Source organism: Oncorhynchus tshawytscha, unplaced genomic scaffold (genome assembly GCF_018296145.1).
Source record: "Oncorhynchus tshawytscha isolate Ot180627B unplaced genomic scaffold, Otsh_v2.0 Un_contig_9555_pilon_pilon, whole genome shotgun sequence".
Taxonomy (NCBI): domain Eukaryota; kingdom Metazoa; phylum Chordata; class Actinopteri; order Salmoniformes; family Salmonidae; genus Oncorhynchus; species Oncorhynchus tshawytscha.
In genome coordinates, this window is record NW_024609215.1 from 67,501 (window position 1) to 92,500 (window position 25,000).

At 49.5% G+C, this 25,000-nt stretch overlaps 1 pseudogene; it reads right to left on the reverse strand.

The window, feature by feature from the left end:
- The window catches only part of LOC121844434, a 43,526-nt pseudogene that overhangs the window by 8,366 nt on the left and 10,160 nt on the right, over window positions 1–25,000 (reverse strand).

Here is a 25,000-nt window from a genome sequence, read left to right on the forward strand (position 1 = left end):
ACCGCTAAGGTGTTTATATCTAGAGTCTGGACCGCTAAGGTGTCTAGAGTCTGGACCGCTAAGGTGTTTATAGCTAGAGTCTGGACCGCTAAGGTGTTTATAGCTAGAGTCTGGACCGCTAAGGTGTTTATAGCTAGAGTCTGGACCGCTAAGGTGTTTATAGCTAGAGTCTGGACCGCTAAGGTGTTTATATCTAGAGTCTGGCCGCTAAGGTGTTTATAGCTAGAGTCTGGCCGCTAAGGTGTTTATAGCTAGAGTCTGGACCGCTAAGGTGTTTATAGCTAGAGTCTGGACCGCTAAGGTGTTTATATCTAGAGTCTGGCCGCTAAGGTGTTTATATCTAGAGTCTGGCCGCTAAGGTGTTTATATCTAGAGTCTGGACCGCTAAGGTGTTTATATCTAGAGTCTGGACCGCTAAGGTGTTTATATCTAGAGTCTGGACCGCTAAGGTGTTTATATCTAGAGTCTGGACCGCTAAGGTGTTTATAGCTAGAGTCTGGACCGCTAAGGTGTTTATAGCTAGAGTCTGGACCGCTAAGGTGTTTATAGCTAGAGTCTGGACCGCTAAGTGTGTTTATATCTAGAGTCTGGACCGCTAAGGTGTTTATATCTAGAGTCTGGACCGCTAAGGTGTTTATATCTAGAGTCTGGACCGCTAAGGTGTTTATAGCTAGAGTCTGGACCGCTAAGGTGTTTATATCTAGAGTCTGGACCGCTAAGGTGTTTATAGCTAGAGTCTGGACCGCTAAGTGTGTTTATATCTAGAGTCTGGCCGCTAAGGTGTTTATATCTAGAGTCTGGCCGCTAAGGTGTTTATATCTAGAGTCTGGACCGCTAAGGTGTTTATAGCTAGAGTCTGGACCGCTAAGGTGTTTATAGCTAGAGTCTGGCCGCTAAGGTGTTATATCTAGAGTCTGGCCGCGCTAGAAGGTGTTTATATCTAGAGTCTGGACCGCTAAGGTGTTTATATCTAGAGTCTGGACCGCTAAGGTGTTTATATCTAGAGTCTGGACCGCTAAGGTGTTTATATCTAGAGTCTGGACCGCTAAGGTGTTTATAGCTAGAGTCTGGACCGCTAAGGTGTTTTATAGCTAGAGTCTGGACCGCTAAGGTGTTTATAGCTAGAGTCTGGACCGCTAAGGTGTTTATATCTAGAGTCTGGACCGCTAAGGTGTTTATATCTAGAGTCTGGACCGCTAAGGTGTTTATATCTAGAGTCTGGACCGCTAAGGTGTTTATAGCTAGAGTCTGGACCGCTAAGGTGTTTATATCTAGAGTCTGGACCGCTAAGGTGTTTGGTACCTAGAGTCTGGGCCGCTAAGGTGTTTATATCTAGAGTCTGGCCGCTAAGGTGTTTATATTAGAGTCTGGCCGCTAAGGTGTTTATAGCTATATAGTGTTTGGTAGTGTTTGGTAGTTGGTGTTTGGTAGTTAGTGTTTGGTAGTTGGTGTTTGGTAGTTGGTGTTTGGTAGTTGGTGTTTGGTAGTTGGTGTTTAGCAGTTGGTGTTTGGTAGTTGGTGTTTGGTAGTTGGTGTTTGGTAGTTGGTGTTTGGTAGTTGGTGTTTGGTAGTTGGTGTTTGGTAGTTGGTGTTTGGTAGTTGGTGTTTGATGGTTTGTATTCTTACGTTCTTCATCTTGAATGACTCTTCCTCCAGTCTCTCTACAGCCAGGATATTCTCTATAGGGATTCTGCAGAGAGCGCCCTCACCTGGAGAAAACAAGGTACTGCATCAGACACCAGAACAAACAGCTGTGTGTGTGTGTGTGTGTGTGTGTGTGTGTGTGTGTGTATTGGGTGGTTTTCTCCCATTGCAGCTTAGCTTTGATTCCTGTTCACAAAGTTAATCATCAACACGATGAATCAACACACTGACTCTGTCTTTGGCCGTAATATAGATGCGTCACCCAGGGCTCGATCCCGGTCTGTATCAAAACCGGCCGTGATCGGGAGTTCCATAGGGCGGCGCACAATTGGCCCAGTGTCGTCCGGGTTAGGGGAGGGGAAGGGGTTTACAAGTAGGCCATCATTGTAAATAAGTATTTGTTCGTAACTGACTTGATTAGTTAAATAAAGGCTAAATAAAATAGAGGATGTTGTTCCTACTGTGACCATTAGAACCCAAAACCAGATGGCAGCGCAAACTACCGCATTTAACCACGGTGAGGGACTGGAAACATGGACGAGTACAAACAGACAATCAAACAGGCAAAGATAGATTATAGGGTCAAAGTGGAGTCGCACTTGTCCTGGATGATAAAGGAAAAACCAGCCAAGTCGCGGACAAAACAACTCACTGCCACCGACGTGGGCCCCCGCTGTCCACGAGGACCGAATCAAATCAAATCCAATGTTATTTTTAGGCTCCAGATCTCTGTAGCCGACGTGAGTAGGACATTCAAGCGTGTTAACCCTCTCAAGGCTGTCGGCCCAGAGGGCATCCCAAGCTGCGTTTTCAGAGCATGTGCAGACTAACTGGCTGGAGTTTTTACCGACATTTTCAAACTCTCCCTATCCCAGTCTGCTGTCCCCACTTGCTTCAAGATGGCCACCATTGTTCCTGTACCCAAGCAAGCTGAACTAAGTGACTATCGCCCTGTAGCACCGACTTCTGTCATCATGAAGCGCTTTGAAAGGCTAGAATCTCCACCACACACGACACGCTTGACCCACTATAATTTCCAACGTTGGCTCCCTCTGCTGGGAGTACACATGCTGGGTACCCGACGCTGATGGCTCCAAGTAGAGGTAATTAGGGGAGCGTGCCAACCAGCCGTGCAGGCCACATAAAGGGAGCGCCGTGGCACCCCGCGAGAGACAGACACGGAGTCTGAGAAGAAGGACCGAACCGAACCTCAGTTATTTTGTTGTTATGTTTATTTTGTTTTCTTGTTTTCTGACTAGAAACTCCCCGTCTCTGTGTTCATCTCTGCAAACTCAACCCAACAGCCATAGCCCCAACACCCCACGGTTTACCACACGGGGGGTATTTGGAAATAGCCCCAACACCCCACGGTTTACCACACGGGGGTATTTGGACATAGCCCCAACACCCCACGGTTTACCACACGGGGGTATTTGGAAATAGCCCCAACACCCCACGGTTTACCACACGGGGGGTATTTTACCCCACAGTTCACCACACGGGGGGTATTTGGACATAGCCCCAACACCCCACGGTTTACCACACGGGGGTATTTGGAAATAGCCCCAACACCCCACGGTTTACCACACAGGGGGTATTTGGACATAGCCCCAACACCCATCGGTTTACCACACGGGGGGGGGGTTTACGGGGGGGGGTATTTGGAAATAGCCCCAACACCCATCGGTTTACCACACGGGGGTGTTTGGGCCCCAACACCCATCGGTATTTGGACATAGCCCCAACAGTCCACGGTTTACCACACGGGGGAGGGGGTATTTGGAAATAGCTCCAACACCCCACGGTTTACCACACGGTTTACCTATAACACATAGTGGATACCATCTAACTACACCTCTATAACACACAGTGGATACCATCTAACTACACTTCTATAACACATAGTGGATACCATCTAACTACACCTCTATAACACATAGTGGATACCATCTAACTACACCTCTATAACACACAATGGATACCATCTAACTACACCTCTATAACACACAGTGGATACCATATAACTACACCTCTATAACACACAGTGGATACCATCTAACTACACCTCTATAACACATAGTGGATACCATCTAACTACACCTCTATAACACACAGTCGATACCATCTAACTACACCTCTATAACACATAGTGGATACCATCTAACTACACCTCTATAACACATAGTGGATACCATCTAACTACACCTCTATAACACATAGTGGATACCATCTAACTACACCTCTATAACACACAGTGGATACCATCTAACTACACCTCTATAACACATAGTGGATACCATCTAACTACACCTCTATAACACACAGTGGATACCATATAACTACACCTCTATAACACATAGTGGATACCATCTAACTACACCTCTATAACACATAGTGGATACCATCTAACTACACCTCTATAACACATAGTGGATACCATCTAACTACACCTCTATAACACATAGTGGATACCATCTAACTACACCTCTATAACACATAGTGGATACCATCTAACTACACCTCTATAACACATAGTGGATACCATCTAACTACACCTCTATAACACACAGTGGATACCATCTAACTACACCTCTATAACACACAGTGGATACCATCTAACTACACCTCTATAACACACAGTGGATACCATCTAACTACACCTCTATAACACATAGTGGATACCATCTAACACCTCTATAACACATAGTGGATACCATCTAACTACACCTCTATAACACACAGTGGATACCATCTAACTACACCTCTATAACACATAGTGGATACCATCTAACTACACCTCTATAACACATAGTGGATACCATCTAACTACACCTCTATAACACATAGTGGATACCATCTAACTACACCTCAATAACACACAGTGGATACCATCTAACTACACCTCTATAACACATAGTGGATACCATCTAACTACACCTCTATAACACACAGTGGATACCATATAACTACACCTCTATAACACATAGTGGATACCATCTAACTACACCTCTATAACACATAGTGGATACCATCTAACTACACCTCTATAACACATAGTGGATACCATCTAACTACACCTCTATAACACATAGTGGATACCATCTAACTACACCTCTATAACACACAGTGGATACCATCTAACTACACCTCTATAACACATAGTGGATACCATCTAACTACACCTCTATAACACACAGTGGATACCATCTAACTACACCTCTATAACACATAGTGGATACCATCTAACTACACCTCTATAACACATAGTGGATAGCATCTAACTACACCTCTATAACACATAGTGGATACCATCTAACTACACCTCTATAACACATAGTGGATACCATCTAACTACACCTCTATAACACACGGTGGATACCATCTAACTACACCTCTATAACACACGGTGGATACCATATAACGAGATCTTGAGCACACAGACAGACCAGACGTAGAACCAGGCCTGACAACCTGTTGAAGAGCCCCACAAACCTCCAGCCATTACCTTTGGTTTTGTGGTAGGTAAACTCATGGTTAGTGAGGCGAAACCACCTCTTCTTGAAGTTCTTCATCCCAAAACGGTTCCTCCCTGGGCTCGCTTGATCATGAACCTGGAGAGAAGAAGAAATGAGTGACTGACTGAAGGAGGAAGAGATCGCCAGGAGAGATAATCAGACAGAGAGGTCTTCAGAGAAACACACGAGGTGAAGGACAGGCAGGACGGGCCTGATCCAATACTACTGTAGAGATACCAGGTTATATAGGTTCAGTAGTGAGTCTGGGCCCTGATCCAATACTACTGTAGAGATACCAGGTTATATAGGTTCAGTAGTGAGTCTGGGGCCCTGATCCAATACTACTGTAGAGATACCAGGTTATATAGGTTCAGTAGTGAGTCTGGGCCCTGATCCAATACTACTGTAGAGATACCAGGTTATATAGGTTCAGTAGTGAGTCTGGGGCCTGATCCAATACTACTGTAGAGATACCAGGTTATATAGGTTCAGTAGTGAGTCTGGGCCCTGATCCAAAACTACTGTAGAGATACCAGGTTATATAGGTTCAGTAGTGAGTCTGGGGCCTGATCCAATACTACTGTAGAGATACCAGGTTATATAGGTTCAGTAGTGAGTCTGGGGCCTGATCCAATACTACTGTAGAGATACCAGGTTATATGGGTTCAGTAGTGAGTCTGGGCCCTGATCCAATACTACTGTAGAGATACCAGGTTATATAGGTTCAGTAGTGAGTCTGGGGCCTTATCCAATACTACTGTAGAGATACCAGGTTATATAGGTTCAGTAGTGAGTCTGGGCCCTGATCCAATACTACTGTAGAGATACCAGGTTATATAGGTTCAGTAGTGAGTCTGGGGCCTGATCCAATACTACTGTAGAGATACCAGGTTATATAGGTTCAGTAGTGAGTCTGGGCCCTGATCCAAAACTACTGTAGAGATACCAGGTTATATAGGATCAGTAGTGAGTCTGGGCCCTGATTTTTGATACCATCGATCACCACATTCTTTTGGAGAGATTGGAAACCCAAATTGGTCTACACGGACAAGTTCTGGCCTGGTTTAGATCTTATCTGTCGGAAAGATATCAGTTTGTCTCTGTGAATGGTTTGTCCTCTGACAAATCAACTGTAAATTTCGGTGTTCCTCAAGGTTCCGTTTTAGGACCACTATTGTTCTCACTATATATTTTACCTCTTGGGGATGTTATTCGAAAACATAATGTAAACTTTCACTGCTATGCGGATGACACACAGCTGTACATTTCAATGAAACATGGTGAAGCCCCAAAATTGCCCTCGCTAGAAGCATGTGTTTCAGACATAAGGAAGTGGATGGCTGCAAACTTTCTACTTTTAAACTCGGACAAAACAGAGATGCTTGTTCTAGGTCCCAAGAAACAAAGAGATATTCTGTTGAATCTGACAATTAATCTTAATGGTTGTACAGTCATCTCAAATAAAACTGTGAAGGACCTCGGCGTTACTCTGGACCCTGATCTCTCTTTTGAAGAACATATCAAGACCATTTCAAGGACATCTTTTTTTCCATCTACGTAACATTGCAAAAATCAGAAACTTTCTGTCCAAAAATGATGCAGAAAAATTAATCCATGCTTTTGTCACTTCTAGGTTAGACTACTGCAATGCTCTATTTTCCGGATACCCGGATAAAGCACTAAATAAACTTCAGTTAGTGCTAAATACGGCTGCTAGAATCCTGACTAGAACCAAAAAAATTGATCATATTACTCCAGTGCTAGCCTCTCTACACTGGCTTCCTGTCAAAGCAAGGGCTGATTTCAAGGTTTTACTGCTAACCTACAAAGCATTACATGGGCTTGCTCCTACCTATCTCTCTGATTTGGTCCTGCCGTACATACCTACACGTACGCTACGGTCACAAGACGCAGGCCCTCCTAATTGTCCCTAGAACTTCTAAGCAAACAGCTGGAGGCAGGGCTTTCTCCTATAGAGCTCCATTTTTATGGAACGGTCTGCCTACCCATGTCAGAGACGCAAACTCGGTCTCAACCTTTAAGTCTTTACTGAAGACTCATCTCTTCAGTGGGTCATATGATTGAGTGTAGTCTGGCCCAGGAGTGGGAAGGTGAACGGAAAGGCTCTGGAGCAACGAACCGCCCTTGCTGTCTCTGCCTGGCCGGTTCCCCTCTTTCCACTGGGATTCTCTCCCTCTAACCCTATTACAGGGGCTGGGTCACTGGCTTACTGGGGCTCTCTCATGCCGTCCCTGGAGGGGGTGCGTCACCTGAGTGGGTTGATTCACTGTTGTGGTCATCCTGTCTGGGTTGGCGCCCCCTTGGGTTGTGCCGTGGCGGAGATCTTTGTGGGCTATACTCAGCCTTGTCTCAGGATGGTAAGTTGGTGGTTGAAGATATCCCTCTAGTGGTGTGGGGGCTGTGCTTTGGCAAAGTGGGTGGGGTTATATCCTTCCTGTTTGGCCCTGTCCGGGGGTGACCTCGGATGGGGCCACAGTGTCTCCTGACCCCTCCTGTCTCAGCCTCCAGTATTTATGCTGCAGTAGTTTATGTGTCGGGGGGCTGGGGTCAGTTTGTTATATCTGGAGTACTTCTCCTATCCTATTCGGTGTCCTGTGTGAATCTAAGTGTGCGTTCTCTAATTCTCTCCTTCTCTCTTTCTTTCTCTCTCTCGGAGGACCTGAGCCCTAGGACCTGAGCTCCAGGACTACCTGACATGATGACTCCTTGCTGTCCCCAGTCCACCTGGCCATGCTGCTGTTCCAGTTTCAACTGACCTGAGCCCTAGGACCATGCCCCAGGACTACCTGACATGATGACTCCTTGCTGTCCCCAGTCCACCTGGCCATGCTGCTGCTCCAGTTTCAACTTCCACCTGACTGTGCTGCTGCTCCAGTTTCAACTGTTCTGCCTTATTATTATTCGACCATGCTGGTCATTTATGAACATTTGAACATCTTGGCCATGTTCTGTTATAATCTCCACCCGGCACAGCCAGAAGAGGACTGGCCACCCCACATAGCCTGGTTCCTCTCTAGGTTTCTTCCTAGGTTTTGGCCTTTCTAGGGAGTTTTTCCTAGCCACCGTGCTTCTACACCTGCATTGCTTGCTGTTTGGGGTTTTAGGCTGGGTTTCTGTACAGCACTTTGAGATATCAGCTGATGTACGAAGGGCTATATAAATAAATTTGATTTGATTTGATTTGATCCAATACTACTGTAGAGATACCAGGTTATATGGGTTCAGTAGTGAGTCTGGGGCCTGATCCAATACTACTGTAGAGATACCAGGTTATATAGGTTCAGTAGTGAGTCTGGGCCCTGATCCAATACTACTGTAGAGATACCAGGTTATATAGGTTCAGTAGTGAGTCTGGGCCCTGATCCAATACTACTGTAGAGATACCAGGTTATATAGGTTCAGTAGTGAGTCTGGGCCCTGATCCAATACTACTGTAGAGATACCAGGTTATATAGGTTCAGTAGTGAGTCTGGGCCCTGATCCAAAACTACTGTAGAGATACCAGGTTATATAGGTTCAGTAGTGAGTCTGGGGCCCTGATCCAATACTACTGTAGAGATACCAGGTTATATAGGTTCAGTAGTGAGTCTGGGGCCTGATCCAATACTACTGTAGAGATACCAGGTTATATAGGTTCAGTAGTGAGTCTGGGCCCTGATCCAATACTACTGTAGAGATACCAGGTTATATAGGTTCAGTAGTGAGTCTGGGCCCTGATCCAAAACTACTGTAGAGATACCAGGTTATATAGGTTCAGTAGTGAGTCTGGGGCCTGATCCAATACTACTGTAGAGATACCAGGTTATATAGGTTCAGTGGTGAGTCTGGGGACTGATCCAATACTACTGTAGATATACCAGGTTACATAGGTTCAGTAGTGAGTCTGGGCCCTGATCCAATACTACTGTAGAGATACCAGGTTATATAGGATCAGTAGTGAGTCTGGGGCCTGATCCAATACTACTGTAGAGATACCAGGTTATATAGGTTCAGTAGTGAGTCTGGGGCCTGATCCAATACTACTGTATAGAAACCTTGTTAAATAGGTTCAGTAGTGAGTCTGGGGCAGATTGTTAGAAATTGTTCTAGGTCTCAGTACCCCAACCCCCTCAGTGTTACCCCCTGTGTTCTCTCTCTCTTACCCCCAACCCCCTCAGTGTTACCCCTGTGTTCTCTCTCTCTTACCCCTAACCCCCTCAGTGTTACCCCTGTGTTCTCACTCTCTTACCCCTAACCCCTCAGTGTTACCCCCTGTGTTCTCTCTCTTACCCCTAACCCCTCAGTGTTACCCCCTGTGTTCTCTCTCTTACCCCTAACCCCCTCAGTGTTACCCCTGTGTTCTCTCTCAGTGTTACCCCCCCTAACCCCTCAGTGTTACCCCTGTGTTCTCTCTCTTACCCCTAACCCCTCAGTGTTACCCCTGTGTTCTCTCTCTTACCCCTAACCCCTCAGTGTTACCCCTGTGTTCTCTCTCTTACCCCCAACCCCTCAGTGTTACCCCCTGTGTTCTCTCTCTTACCCCTAACCCCCTCAGTGTTACCCCTGTGTTCTCTCTCTCTTACCCCCTAACCCCTCAGTGTTACCCCCTGTGTTCTCTCTCTCTTACCCCTAACCCCCTCAGTGTTACCCCCTGTGTTCTCTCTTACCCCTAACCCCCTCAGTGTTACCCCCTGTGTTCTCTCTCTTACCCCTAACCCCTCAGTGTTACCCCCTGTGTTCTCTCTCTTACCCCTAACCCCCTCAGTGTTACCCCCTGTGTTCTCTCTCTTACCCCTAACCCCTCAGTGTTACCCCCTGTGTTCTCCCCTGTGTTCTCTCTCTTACCCCTCTTTCAGCATGATGGGAGTCTCGATACTCTTCTGGTTCCATCTCCCTGACGACGAGATTAGGTCCAGGAACTACAGACAGACAGACAGAGGGCGCATCTCAAATTTAAATTTGACATTTTAGTCATTTTAATAGACTCTCTTATCCAGAGCGACTTACAATAGCAATTAGTTTTTACGTGCCTTGCTCAAGGGCACATCGGCAGATTTTTGACCTAGTCATCTCGGGATTCGAACTGGTGACCTTTCAGGCTACTGGCCCAACGCTCTGAAATCGCTTATGCTACCTATGCCAAATCACACCCTCTTCACTATGTAGTGCACTACTTCTGACCAGAGCCTAGGCAACGTCACCTCCGCCACGCTGACTCTCAACACGGGGGCCCCCCAGGGGTGTATGCTTAGCCCCCTCCTGTAACCCCTGTTTACCCACAACTGTGTGGCCATGCACGACTCCAACTCCATCATCAAATATGCTGGACGACACAACGGTGGTAGGGCCTGATCACCGACAGGGAGGAGACAGAGGAGGGAGGAGGTCAGAGACCTGGTGGTAGGGCCTGATCACCGACAGGGTGGAGACAGCCTATAGGGAGGAGGTCAGAGACCTGGTGGTAGGGCCTGATCACCGACAGGGAGGAGACAGAGGAGGGAGGAGACCTGGTGGTAGGGCCTGATCACCGACAGGGAGGATACAGAGGAGGGAGGAGACCTGGTGGTAGGGCCTGATCACCGACAGGGAGGAGACCTGGTGGTAGGGCCTGATCACAGACAGGGAGGAGACAGAGGAGGGAGGAGACCTGGTGGTAGGGCCTGATCACCGACAGGGAGGAGACAGAGGAGGGAGGAGACCTGGTGGTAGGGCCTGATCACCGACAGGGAGGAGACAGAGGAGGGAGGAGACCTGGTGGTAGGGCCTGATCACCGACAGGGAGGAGACAGAGGAGGAAGGAGACCTGGTGGTAGGCCTGATCACTGACAGGAAGGAGACAGAGGACGGAGGAGACCTGGTGGTAGGGCCTGATCACCGACAGGGAGGAGACCTGGTGGTAGGGCCTGATCACAGACAGGGAGGAGACAGAGGAGGGAGGAGACCTGGTGGTAGGGCCTGATCACCGACAGGGAGGAGACAGAGGAGGGAGGAGACCTGGTGGTAGGGCCTGATCACCGACAGGGAGGAGACAGAGGAGGGAGGAAACCTGGTGGTAGGGCCTGATCACCGACAGGGAGGAGACAGCCTATAGGGAGGAGGTCAGAGAACTGGTGGTAGGGCCTGATCACCGACAGCGATGAGACAGCCTATAGGGAGGAGGTCAGAGACCTGGTGGTAGGGCCTGATCACCGACAGGGAGGAGACAGAGGAGGAAGGAGACCTGGTGGTAGGGCCTGATCACCGACAGGGAGGAGACAGAGGAGGGAGGAGACCTGGTGGTAGGGCCTGATCACCGACAGGGAGGAGACCTGGTGGTAGGGCCTGATCACAGACAGAGACAGAGGAGGGAGGAGACCTGGTGGTAGGGCCTGATCACCGACAGGGAGGAGACAGAGGAGGGAGGAGACCTGGTGGTAGGGCCTGATCACCGACAGGGAGGAGACAGAGGAGGGAGGAGACCTGGTGGTAGGGCCTGATCACAGACAGGGAGGAGACAGAGGAGGGAGGAGACCTGGTGGTAGGGCCTGATCACCGACAGGGAGGAGACAGAGGAGGGAGGAGACCTGGTGGTAGGGCCTGATCACCGACAGGGAGGAGACAGAGGAGGGAGGAGACCTGGTGGTAGGGCCTGATCACCGACAGGGAAGAGACAGCCTATAGGGAGGAGGTCAGAGACCTGGTGGTAGGGCCTGATCACAGACAGGGAGGAGACAGAGGAGGGAGGAGACCTGGTGGTAGGGCCTGATCACCGACAGGGAGGAGACAGCCTATAGGGAGGAGACCCTGACAGTGTGGTGCCATGACAACAACCTCTCTCTCAGCGTCAGCAAGCTGATGGTGGACTACAGGAAACGGTGGGAGGATTCACCCCCCCCCCACCCCGTCGACGGAGCCGCAGGGGAGATGGTCAAGATCTTCAAGGTCCTCGTTGTCCACATCACTGAGGACTTCACATGGGTCCTCTCACACCAGAACCGCCGTGAAGAAGACACGACAACACCTCTTCTCCCTCAGGAGGCTGAAACCATTTGGCATGGCCAATGCAGATCCTTCAGGAACTTTTACAGCTGCACCATCGAGAGCATCCTGACTGGTTGTATCACCGTCTGGTAACTGCACCGCTCTCGACCGGAAGGCCCTACAGAGAGTGATGAGCTGGGGGTGAGCTGTGGGGTGCGCTGGGGGTGAGCTGGTGGTGAGCTGGGGGATGAGCTGGGGGTGAGCTGGGGGTGCGCTGGGGTTGAGCTGGTGGTGAGCTGGGGGTGAGCTGGTGGTGAGCTGGGGGGTGAGCTGGGGGATGAGCTGTGGGGTGAGCTGGGGGTGAGCTGGGGGTGAGCTGGGGGATGAGCTGTGGCGTGAGCTGGGGGTGAGCTGGGGGGTGAGCTGGGGGTGAGCTGGGGGATGAGCCGTGGGGTGAGCTGGGGGGTGAGCTGGGGGTGAGCTGGGGGTGAGCTGGGGTGAGTTCCCAGACATCCAGGACGTACAGCCAGTGTCTGAAAAATTGCCAAAGCCTCCAGCCACCCGAGACAAGGACTGTTCTCCACGCTCCTGTCCTGCAGGCGGTACCGGTGCATCAAGGTTCAGACAAACAGACTCCTAAACCGCTTCTATCCCCTGGCCATAAGACAAGGACTGTTCTCCCTGCTCCTGTCCTGCAGGCGGTACCGGTGCATCAAGGTTCAGACAAACAGACTCCTAAACCGCTTCTATCCCCTGGCCATAAGACAAGGACTGTTCTCCATGCTCCTGTCCTGCAGGCGGTACCGGTGCATCAAGGTTCAGACAAACAGACTCCTAAACCGCTTCTATCCCTGGCCATAAGACAAGGGCTGTTCTCCCTGCTCCTGTCCTGCAGGCGGTACCGGTGCATCAAGGTTCAGACAAACAGACTCCTAAACCACTTCTATCCCCTGGCCATAAGACAAGGACTGTTCTCCCTGCTCCTGTCCTGCAGGCGGTACCGGTGCATCAAGGTTCAGACAAACAGACTCCTAAACCGCCTCTATCCCCTGGCCATAAATCTGTAAAATCGCTATCAACTTCTTCTCTCCTTCTCCCAAAGACTATCCACACTGACTAATCACCGGGGGGCTGGTCAGTACCAGAACCTTAGAGCTCTCATTCTGATCACTGGGGGCTGGTCAGTACCAGAACCGTAGAGCTCTCATTCTGATCACTGGGGGCTGGTCAGTACCAGGACTATAGAGCTCTCATTCTCCCAGCCACAGAGCAGAGACTCTCATTCTCCCAGCCACAGAGCAGAGACTCTCGTTCTCCCAGCCACAGAGCAGAGACTCTCGTTCTCCCAGCCACAGAGCAGACTCTCGTTCTCCCAGCCACAGAGCAGAGACTCTCGTTCTCCCAGCCACAGAGCAGAGACTCTCATTCTCCCAGCCACAGAGCAGAGACTCTCGTTCTCCCAGCCACAGAGCAGAGACTCTCGTTCTCCCAGCCACAGAGCAGAGACTCTCATTCTCCCAGCCACAGAGCAGAGACTCTCGTTCTCCCAGCCACAGAGCAGAGACTCTCGTTCTCCCAGCCACAGAGCAGAGACTCTCGTTCTCCCAGCCACAGAGCAGAGACTCTCGTTCTCCCAGCCACAGAGCAGAGACTCTCGTTCTCCCAGCCACAGAGCAGAGACTCTCGTTCTCCCAGCCACAGAGCAGAGACTCTCGTTCTCCCAGCCACAGAGCAGAGACTCTCTTTCTCCCAGCCACAGAGCAGAGACTCTCGTTCTCCCAGCCACAGAGAGACTCTCGTTCTCCCAGCCACAGAGCAGAGACTCTCGTTCTCCCAGCCACAGAGCAGAGACTCTCGTTCTCCCAGCCACAGAGCAGAGACTCTCGTTCTCCCAGCCACAGAGCAGAGACTCTCGTTCTCCCAGCCACAGAGCAGAGACTCTCATTCTCCCAGCCACAGAGCAGAGACTCTCGTTCTCCCAGCCACAGAGCAGAGACTCTCGTTCTCCCAGCCACAGAGCAGAGACTCTCGTTCTCCCAGCCACAGAGCAGAGACTCTCGTTCTCCCAGCCACAGAGCAGAGACTCTCGTTCTCCCAGCCACAGAGCAGAGACTCTCATTCTCCCAGCCACAGAGCAGAGACTCTCGTTCTCCCAGCCACAGAGCAGACTCTCGTTCTCCCAGCCACAGAGCAGAGACTCTCATTCTCCCAGCCACAGAGCAGAGACTCTCGTTCTCCCAGCCACAGAGCAGAGACTCACGTTCTTCACAGCGTCGCCATACTTCTGCTCGTTGAAGTAATCGTAGAAGGCCGCCATGTAAGTCTCTTTAAAACTAGCTGACTTGGACTTGGCCAGGCTACCCAGGGTCTGGATGGTCTTTGAGATGAGGGTGAGGGTCCGAGACGTGGCGGGGTCCTGAGGAGGAGACGGACTAAGGTTAGAACACTACCGACCCACAGCATACTAACACACTGTTAACCACAACATACTAACACACTGTGACCCTCAACATACTAACACACTGTGACCCTCAACATACTAACACACTGTTAACCACAACATACTAACACACTGTGACCCACAGCAGGGTGAATTCTGTAGTAAACACTGTGACCCACAGCAGGGTGAATTCTGTAGTAAACACTGTGACCCACAGCAGGGTGAATTCTGTAGTAAACACTGTGACCCACAGCAGGGTGAATTCTGTAGTAAACACTGTGACCCACAGCAGGGTGAATTCTGTAGTAAACACTGTGACCCACAACCCACTAACACACTGTGACCCACAACCCACTAACACACTGTGACCCACAACCCACTAACACACTGTGACCCACAGCAGGGTGAATTCTGTAGTAAACACTGTGACCCACAGCAGGGTGAATTCTGTAGTAAACACTGTGACCCACAGCAGGGTGAATTCTGTAGTAAACACTGTGACCCACAGCAGGGTGAATTCTGTAGTAAACACTGTGACCCACAGCAGGGTGAATTCTGTAGTAAACACTGTGACCCACAGCAGGGGAATTCTGTAGTAAACACTGTGACCCACAGCAGGGGAATTCTGTTTAAACACTGTGACCCACAGCAGGGTGAATTCTGTAGTAAACACTGTGACCCACAGCAGGGGAATTCTGTAGTAAACACTGTGACCCACAGCAGGGGGAATTCTGTAGTAAACACTGTGACCCACAGCAGGGTGAATTCTGTAGTAAACACTGTGACCCACAGCAGGGTGAATTCTGTAGTAAACACTGTGACCCACAGCAGGGGAATTCTGTAGTAAACACTGTGACCCACAGCAGGGGGAATTCTGTTTTAAACACTCAAGGAGCTAGAAGTGTGTTCTCACAGGGTGATGCGGTCGCAGCTGGAACAGGTTGGGAGAGAGGATGGCCGGGGCGAAGAATCGCAGGAAGATGAAACTACTGACCGCTGTGTACCTCACATCCTGGTCGACTACAGAAACACAGAGAGGGGATGTTAGCACAGTGCAGCAGGGGGCAGTGCAGCCTATCAGACTAGAGGTTCCACCTACTGGAGAAGAAAAACCCAATGATAAAGACAGGAAGTAAACAGGAAACAAGTCTTTAACAACATCACAGAGACATCACAGAGACAGAGAGAAAGAGAAAGAGAGAGAGTGAGAGGGAGAGAAAGAGAGGGAGGAGAGAAAGAGAGAGAGAGAGAAGGGGAGGAGAGAGAGGGAGGAGAGAAAGAGAGGGAGGAGAGAAAGAGAGAGGGAGAGAGGGGGGTGGGGAGAGGGAGGAGAGAGGGAGAGAGGGGGTGGGGAGAGAGAGGGGAGAGAGAGAGAGACAGAGGGAGAGAGAGACAGAGGGAGAGAGAGACAGAGAGAGAGAGAAGGGGAGGAGAGAGGGAGAGAGAGAAAGAGAGAGAGAAGGGGAGGAGAGAGGGAGGAGAGAAAGAGAGGGGGAGAGAGGGGTTGGGGAGAGGGAGGAGAGAAAGAGAGGGGGAGAGAGGGGTTGGGGAGAGGGAGGAGAGAAAGAGAGGGGAGAGAGGGGTTGGGGAGAGGGGAGGAGAGAGGAGAGAGAGACAGAGAGGGGGAGAGAGGGGTTGGGGAGAGGGAGGAGAGAAAGAGAGGGGGAGAGGGGTTGGGGAGAGGGAGGAGAGAGGGAGAGAGAGAGAGAGAGGGAGGAGAGAAAGAGAGAGAGAGAGAGAGGGAGGAGAGAAAGAGAGAAAGAGAGGGGGAGAGAGAGACAGAGGGAGAGAGAGGGAGAGAAAGAGAGGGAGGAGAGAAAAGAGAGAGAGAGAGAGAGAGAGGGAGAGAGAAAGAGAGAGAGAGAGAAGGGGAGGAGAGAGGGAGGAGAGAAAGAGAGGGGGAGAGAGAGACAGAGGGAGAGAGAGGGGAGAGAGAGGGAGAGAAAGAGAGGGAGAGAGAAAGAGAGAGAGAGAGAGAGAAGGGGAGAGAGGGGTTGGGGAGAGGGAGAGAGAGCAGAGAAATGGAGAGGTCACCACTCTACAGGATTGGGTGGTATAGTTGGTTACCTTCGAAACGTGTTGCAGCAGATTCTCTGAGTGAGAAGAAAATATCACACATGACGGTGGGACAACGCACGCCTGACGTTGTGATCATGTTGAAGATCCGGTCGACATACTGACGCAGGTTCTCCTGAGAAGCCACAGGGTCACCACAGGGTTAGAACCACAGGGTTAGAACCATAGGGTTAAAACCATAGGGTTAGAACCACAGGGTCAGAACCACAGGGTTAGAACCATAGGGTTAGAACCATAGGGTTAGAACCACAGGGTTAGAACCACAGGGTTAGAACCATAGGGTTAGAACCATAGGGTTAGAACCACAGGGTCAGAACCACAGGGTTAGAACCACAGGGTTAGAACCATAGGGTTAGAACCATAGGGTTAGAACCACAGGGTTAGAACCATAGGGTTAGAACCACAGGGTTAGAACCACAGGGTTAGAACCATAGGGTTAGAACCATAGGGTTAGAACCACAGGGTTAGAACCATAGGGTTAGAACCATAGGGTTAGAACCACAGGGTTAGAACCACAGGGTTAGAACCATAGGGTTAGAACCACAGGGTTAGAACCACAGGGTTAGAACCATAGGGTTAGAACCATAGGGTTAGAACCACAGGGTTAGAACCACAGGGTCAAAACCACAGGGTTAGAACCAGGCTAGGTCTCACCACTACTACAGGCTACACACACACACACACACACACACACACACACACACACACACACACACACACACCACTCACCTGTTGGTCTCTAGGTTTTCTGACTCTTTGAGCTTGACCGGGTCGATCTCACAGGGCTTGTGGTCCGTACAGATCTGGAGACAAAAACATAACCACTGTTACTGACAAACTCTTTATAGAGAGATGTTTCCCATGCCAATAAAGCCCCTTGAATTGAATTGAAAGAGAGAGAGAGAGAGAGAGAGAGAGAGAGAGAGAGAGGGAGAGAGAGTGAGAGAGAGAGGGAGAGAGAGAGGTAAGGGAGAGAGAAGAGAGAGAGAGAGAGAGAGTGAGAGAGAGAGTGAGAGAGAGAGAGAGAGAGAGAGAGAGAGAGAGAGAGAGAGAAAGAAAGAGGGAGAGAGAGAGAGGGATGGTACCTACTTCATCTATCATGGATCTCAAGGTGACCTGGAGGTAGTGGTTCCCAGCCAGCTTCATGGTCTCATCGATACACTTAGATGTTAGAGAGTTCCCTCTGAAGATGGTATTAGGGTCCCTACAGAGGGGAGGAGGAGAGAGTTAGGGTCCCTACAGATGGGAGGAGGAGAGAGTTAGGGTCCCTACAGAGGGGAGGAGGAGAGAGTTAGGGTCCCTACAGATGGGAGGAGGAGAGAGTTAGGGTCCCTACAGATGGGAGGAGGAGACAGTTAGGGTCCCTACAAAGGGGAGGAGGAGAGAGTTAGGGTCCCTACAGATGGGAGGAGGAGAGAGTTAGGGTCCCTACAGAGGGGAGGAGGAGAGAGTTAGGGTCCCTACAGAGGGGAGGAGGAGAGAGTTAGGGTCCCTACAGATGGTGGTCAGTACTGAGTCTAAGTTGGTGGTCAGTACTGAGTCTAGGTTGGTGGTCAGTACTGAGTCTAGGTTGGTGGTCAGTACTGAGTCTAGGTTGGTGGTCAGTACTGTGATGGTGGTCAGTACTGAGTCTAGGTTGGTGGTCAGTACTGAGTCTAGGTTGATGGTCAGTACTGTGATGGTGGTCAGTACTGAGTCTAGGTTGGTGGTCAGTACTGAGTCTAGGTTGGTGGTCAGTACTGAGTCTAAGTTGGTGGTCAGTACTGAGTCTAGGTTGGTGGTCAGTACTGAGTCTAGGTTGGTGGTCAGTACTGAGTCTAGGTTGGTGGTCAGTACTGTGATGGTGGTCAGTACTGAGTCTAGGTTGGTGGTCAGTACTGAGTCTAGGATGGTGGTCAGTACTGAGTCTAGGTTGATGGTCAGTACTGTGATGGTGGTCAGTACTGAGTCTAGGTTGGTGGTCAGTACTGAGTCTAGGTTGGTGGTCAGTACTGAGTCTAGGTTGGTGGTCAGTACTGAGTCTAGGTTGGTGGTCAGTACTGAGTCTAGGTTGGTGGTCAGTACTGAGTCTAAGTTGATGGTCAGTACTGAGTCTAGGTTGGTGGTCAGTACTGTGATGGTGGTCAGTACTGAGTCTAGGATGGTGGTCAGTACTGAGTCTAGGATGGTGGTCAGTACTGAGTCTACTGGTGGTCAGTACTGAGTCTAGGTTGGTGGTCAGTACTGTGATGGTGGTCAGTACTGAGTCTAGGTTGGTGGTCAGTACTGAGTCTAGGTTGGTGGTCAGTACTGAGTTTAGGATGGTGGTCAGTACTGAGTCTAGGTTGGTGGTCAGTACTGAGTCTAGGTTGGTGGTCAGTACTGAGTCTAGGATGGTGGTCAGTACTGAGTCTAGGATGGTGGTCAGTACTGTGATGGTGGTCAGTACTGAGTCTAGGTTGGTGGTCAGTACTGTGATGGTGGTCAGTACTGAGTCTAGGTTGGTGGTCAGTACTGAGTCTAGGATGGTGGTCAGTACTGAGTCTAAGTTGATGGTCAGTACTGAGTCTAGGTTGGTGGTCAGTACTGTGATGGTGGTCAGTACTGAGTCTAGGATGGTGGTCAGTACTGAGTCTAGGATGGTGGTCAGTACTGAGTCTAGGTTGGTGGTCAGTACTGAGTCTAGGTTGGTGGTCAGTACTGAGTTTAGGATGGTGGTCAGTACTGAGTCTAGGTTGGTGGTCAGTACTGAGTCTAGGTTGGTGGTCAGTACTGAGTCTAGGATGGTGGTCAGTACTGAGTCTAGGATGGTGGTCAGTACTGTGATGGTGGTCAGTACTGAGTCTAGGTTGGTGGTCAGTACTGTGATGGTGGTCAGTACTGAGTCTAGGTTGGTGGCCAGTACTGAGTCTAGGTTGGTGGTCAGTACTGAGATGGTGGTCAGTACTGAGTCTAGGATGGTGGTCAGTACTGAGTCTAGGTTGGTGGTCAGTACTGAGTCTAGGTTGGTGGTCAGTACTGTGATGGTGGTCAGTACTGCGTCTAGGTTGGTGGTCAGTACTGAGTCTAGGATGGTGGTCAGTACTGAGTCTAGGTTGGTGGTCAGTACTGTGATGGTGGTCAGTACTGAGTCTAGGTTGGTGGCCAGTACTGAGTCTAGGTTGGTGGTCAGAACTGAGATGGTGGTCAGTACTGAGTCTAGGATGGTGGTCAGTACTGAGTCTAGGTTGGTGGTCAGTACTGAGTCTAGGATGGTGGTCAGTACTGAGTCTAGGTTGGTGGTCAGTACTGTGATGGTGGTCAGTACTGAGTCTAGGGTGGTGGTCAGTACTGAGTCTAGGTTGGTGGTCAGTACTGTGATGGTGGTCAGTACTGAGTCTAGGTTGGTGGTCAGTACTGAGTCTAGGTTGGTGGTCAGTACTGAGTCTAGGATGGTGGTCAGTACTGAGTCTAGACTGGTGGTCAGTACTGTGATGGTGGTCAGTACTGAGTCTAGGTTGGTGGTCAGTACTGTGATGGTGGTCAGTACTGAGTCTAGGTTGGTGGTTAGTCGTGTGCGCATTTGACCTGTGTGTGTGTGTGACTGTGTGTGTGTGAGACTGTGTGTGTGTGAGAGTGTGTGTGTGTGACTGTGTGTGTGTGTGACTGTGTGTGACTGTGTGTGTGTGTGACTGTGTGTGTGTGTGACTGTGTGTGTGAGACTGTGTGTGTGTGAGACTGTGTGTGTGTGTGACTGTGTGTGTGTGTGACTGTGTGTGACTGTGTGTGTGTGTGACTGTGTGTGTGTGTGACTGTGTGTGTGTGTGTGTGACTGTGTGTGACTGTGTGTGTGACTGTGTGTGTGTGTGACTGTGTGTGACTGTGTGTGTGTGACTGTGTGTGTGTGAGAGTGTGTGCGTGTCTATCTTACTGTGCACTCTTAGAATAAAATGTGCTATCTCGAACCTAAAAGGTTCCTCGGCTGTCCCCTTAGGGGAACCCTTTTAAGAACCCTTCTTGGTTTCAGGTAGAACCATTTCCAGAAAGGGTACTACCTGGAACCCAAAAAGGTTCTCCTATAGGGACAGAACCCTTTTGGAAACCTTTTCTTAAAGAGTGTGTGAGGTTGACCTCTGTGTGTGTGTGTGTGTGTGTGTGTGTGTGTTCTCACTGTGTGCGGTTTACCTATGTGTGTGTGTGTGTGTGTGTGTGTGTGTGTGTGTGTGTGTGTGTGTGTGTGTGTGTTCTCACTGTGTGCGGTTTACCTCTATGTGTGTGTGTGTGTGTGTGTGTGTGTGTGTGTGTGTGTGTGTGTGTGTGTGTGTTCTCACTGTGTGCGGTTTACCTCTTGTGTGTGTGTGTGTGTGTGTGTGTGTGTGTGTGTGTGTGTGTGTGTGTTCTCACTGTGTGCGGTTGACCTCTATGTGTGTGTGTGTGTGTGTGTGTGTGTGTGTGTGTGTGTGTGTGTTCTCACTGTGTGCGGTTGACCTCTATGTGTGTGTGTGTGTGTGTGTGTGTGTGTGTGTGTTCTCACTGTGTGCGGTTGACCTCTGCGTGGGCGACGGCACTGAGGAAAGGCAGGATGTTTCCATAGTGAAGGAACAGACGGACCAATGGGATCGCTGCTTCCTGTTTCTCCCGGCAGACCTCCCCGAGGATATGAGCGGCTGATGCCGACACCGGCTGGGAGGGAAACTTTACATTAAAGGTATCTACAGAACCCCCCTTTACATTAGGTATCTACAGTACCCCCCCTTTACATTAGGTATCTACAGTACCCCCCCCTTTACATTAGGTATCTACAGTACCCCCCTCACCTTTACATTAGGTATCTACAGTACCCCCCCCCTTTACATTAGGTATCTACAGTACCCCCTCCCTTTACATTAGGTATCTACAGTACCCCCCCTTTACATTAGGTATCTACAGTACCCCCCTCCCCTTTACATTAGGTATCTACAGTACCCCCCTCCCCTTTACATTAGGTATCTACAGTACCCCCCTCACCTTTACATTAGGTATCTACAGTACCCCCCTCCCCTTTACATTAGGTATCTACAGTACCTCCCTTTACATTAGGTATCTACAGTACCCCCCCCCCTTTACATTAGGTATCTACAGTACCCCCCTCACCTTTACATTAGGTATCTACAGTACCCCCCCCCCTTTACATTAGGTATCTACAGTACCCCCCCCTTTACATTAGGTATCTACAGTACCCCCCCCTTTACATTAGGTATCTACAGTACCCCCCCCCTTTACATTAGGTATCTACAGTACCCCCCCCCCTTTACATTAGGTATCTACAGTACCCCCTCACCTTTACATTAGGTATCTACAGTACCCCCCTCCCCTTTACATTAGGTATCTACAGTACCCCCCCCCCCTTTACATTAGGTATCTACAGTACCCCCCTTACCTTTACATTAGGTATCTACAGTACCCCCCCCCCTTTACATTAGGTATCTACAGTACCCCCCTTTACATTAGGTATCTACAGTACCCCCTCACCTTTACATTAGGTATCTACAGTACCCCATTAGGTATCTACAGTACCCCCTTTACATTAGGTATCTACAGTACCCCCCCCTTTACATTAGGTATCTACAGTACCCCCCCCCTCCCCTTTACATTAGGTATCTACAGTGCCCCCCTCACCTTTACATTAGGTATCTACAGTACCCCCCTCACCTTTACATTAGGTATCTACAGTACCCCCTCCCCTTTACATTAGGTATCTACAGTACCCCCCCCCTTTACATTAGGTATCTACAGTACCCCCCCCTCACCTTTACATTAGGTATCTACAGTACCCCCCCCCCTCACCTTTACATTAGGTATCTACAGTACCCCCCCCTTTACATTAGGTATCTACAGTACCCCCCCTTTACATTAGGTATCTACAGTACCCCCCTCCCCTTTACATTAGGTATCTACAGTACCCCCCCCCCCCTTTACATTAGGTATCTACAGTACCCCCCCCCTTTACCTACAGTACCCCCCTTTACATTAGGTATCTACAGTACCCCCTCCCCTTTACATTAGGTATCTACAGTGCCCCCCCTCACCTTTACATTAGGTATCTACAGTACCCCCCCCCCTCACCTTTACATTAGGTATCTACAGTACCCCCCTCCCCTTTACATTAGGTATCTACAGTACCCCCTCCCCTTTACATTAGGTATCTACAGTACCCCCCCCCTTTACATTAGGTATCTACAGTACCCCCTCCCCTTTACATTAGGTATCTACAGTACCCCCCTCCCCTTTACATTAGGTATCTACAGTACCCCCCCCCTCACCTTTACATTAGGTATCTACAGTACCCCCTTTACATTAGGTATCTACAGTACCCCCTCCCCTTTACATTAGGTATCTACAGTACCCCCCTACCCCCTTTACATTAGGTATCTACAGTACCCCCTCTCCCCTTTACATTAGGTATCTACAGTACCCCCTCCCCTTTACATTAGGTATCTACAGTACCCCCCTCACCTTTACATTAGGTATCTACAGTACCCCCCCTCACCTTTACATTAGGTATCTACAGTACCCCCTGACCTTTACATTAGGTATCTACAGTACCCCCCTCACCTTTACATTAGGTATCTACAGTACCCCCCCCCTTTACATTAGGTATCTACAGTACCCCCCCCCTTTACATTAGGTATCTACAGTACCCCCCCTCACCTTTACATTAGGTATCTACAGTACCCCCTCACCTTTACATTAGGTATCTACAGTACCCCCTCCCCTTTACATTAGGTATCTACAGTACCCCCCTCACCTTTACATTAGGTATCTACAGTACCCCCCCCCTCCCCTTTACATTAGGTATCTACAGTACCCCCCTCACCTTTACATTAGGTATCTACAGTACCCCCCTCACCTTTACATTAGGTATCTACAGTACCCCCCCTCACCTTTACATTAGGTATCTACAGTACCCCCCCCTCCCCTTTACATTAGGTATCTACAGTACCCCCTCCCCTTTACATTAGGTATCTACAGTACCCCCTCCCCTTTACATTAGGTATCTACAGTACCCCCTCACCTTTACATTAGGTATCTACAGTACCCCCCCCCCCCTCACCTTTACATTAGGTATCTACAGTACCCCCTCCCCTTTACATTAGGTATCTACAGTACCCCCCTCCCTTTACATTAGGTATCTACAGTACCCCCCCCCCTCCCTTTACATTAGGTATCTACAGTACCCCCTCACCTTTACATTAGGTATCTACAGTACCCCCTCACCTTTACATTAGGTATCTACAGTACCCCCTCCCCTTTACATTAGGTATCTACAGTACCCCCTCCCCTTTACATTAGGTATCTACAGTACCCCCCCCCCCCCCCTCCCCTTTACATTAGGTATCTACAGTACCCCCCTCACCTTTACATTAGGTATCTACAGTACCCCCTCCCCTTTACATTAGGTATCTACAGTACCCCCCTACCCCCCTTTACATTAGGTATCTACAGTACCCCCCCCCCCTTTACATTAGGTATCTACAGTACCCCCCTCCCCTTTACATTAGGTATCTACAGTACCCCCTCCCCTTTACATTAGGTATCTACAGTACCCCCTCACCTTTACATTAGGTATCTACAGTACCCCCTCCCTTTACATTAGGTATCTACAGTACCCCCCTCCCCTTTACATTAGGTATCTACAGTACCCCCCCCTTTACATTAGGTATCTACAGTACCCCCTCACCTTTACATTAGGTATCTACAGTACCCCCTCCCCTTTACATTAGGTATCTACAGTACCCCCTCCCTTTACATTAGGTATCTACAGTACCCCCCCCCTCCCTTTACATTAGGTATCTACAGTACCCCCCTCCCCTTTACATTAGGTATCTACAGTACCCCCCCCCCTTTACATTAGGTATCTACAGTACCCCTCCCCTTTACATTAGGTATCTACAGTACCCCCCCTTTACATTAGGTATCTACAGTACCCCCTTTACATTAGGTATCTACAGTACCCCCTCACCTTTACATTAGGTATCTACAGTACCCCCCCCCTTTACATTAGGTATCTACAGTACCCCCCTCCCCTTTACATTAGGTATCTACAGTACCCCCCTCCCCTTTACATTAGGTATCTACAGTACCCCCCCTCCCCTTTACATTAGGTATCTACAGTACCTCCCCTTTACATTAGGTATCTACAGTACCCCCTCACCTTTACATTAGGTATCTACAGTACCCCCCCCTTTACATTAGGTATCTACAGTACCCCCCCCCCTTACCTTTACATTAGGTATCTACAGTACCCCCTCACCTACCTTTACATTAGGTATCTACAGTACCCCCCCCCTTTACATTAGGTATCTACAGTACCCCCCCTCACCTTTACATTAGGTATCTACAGTACCCCCTCCCCTTTACATTAGGT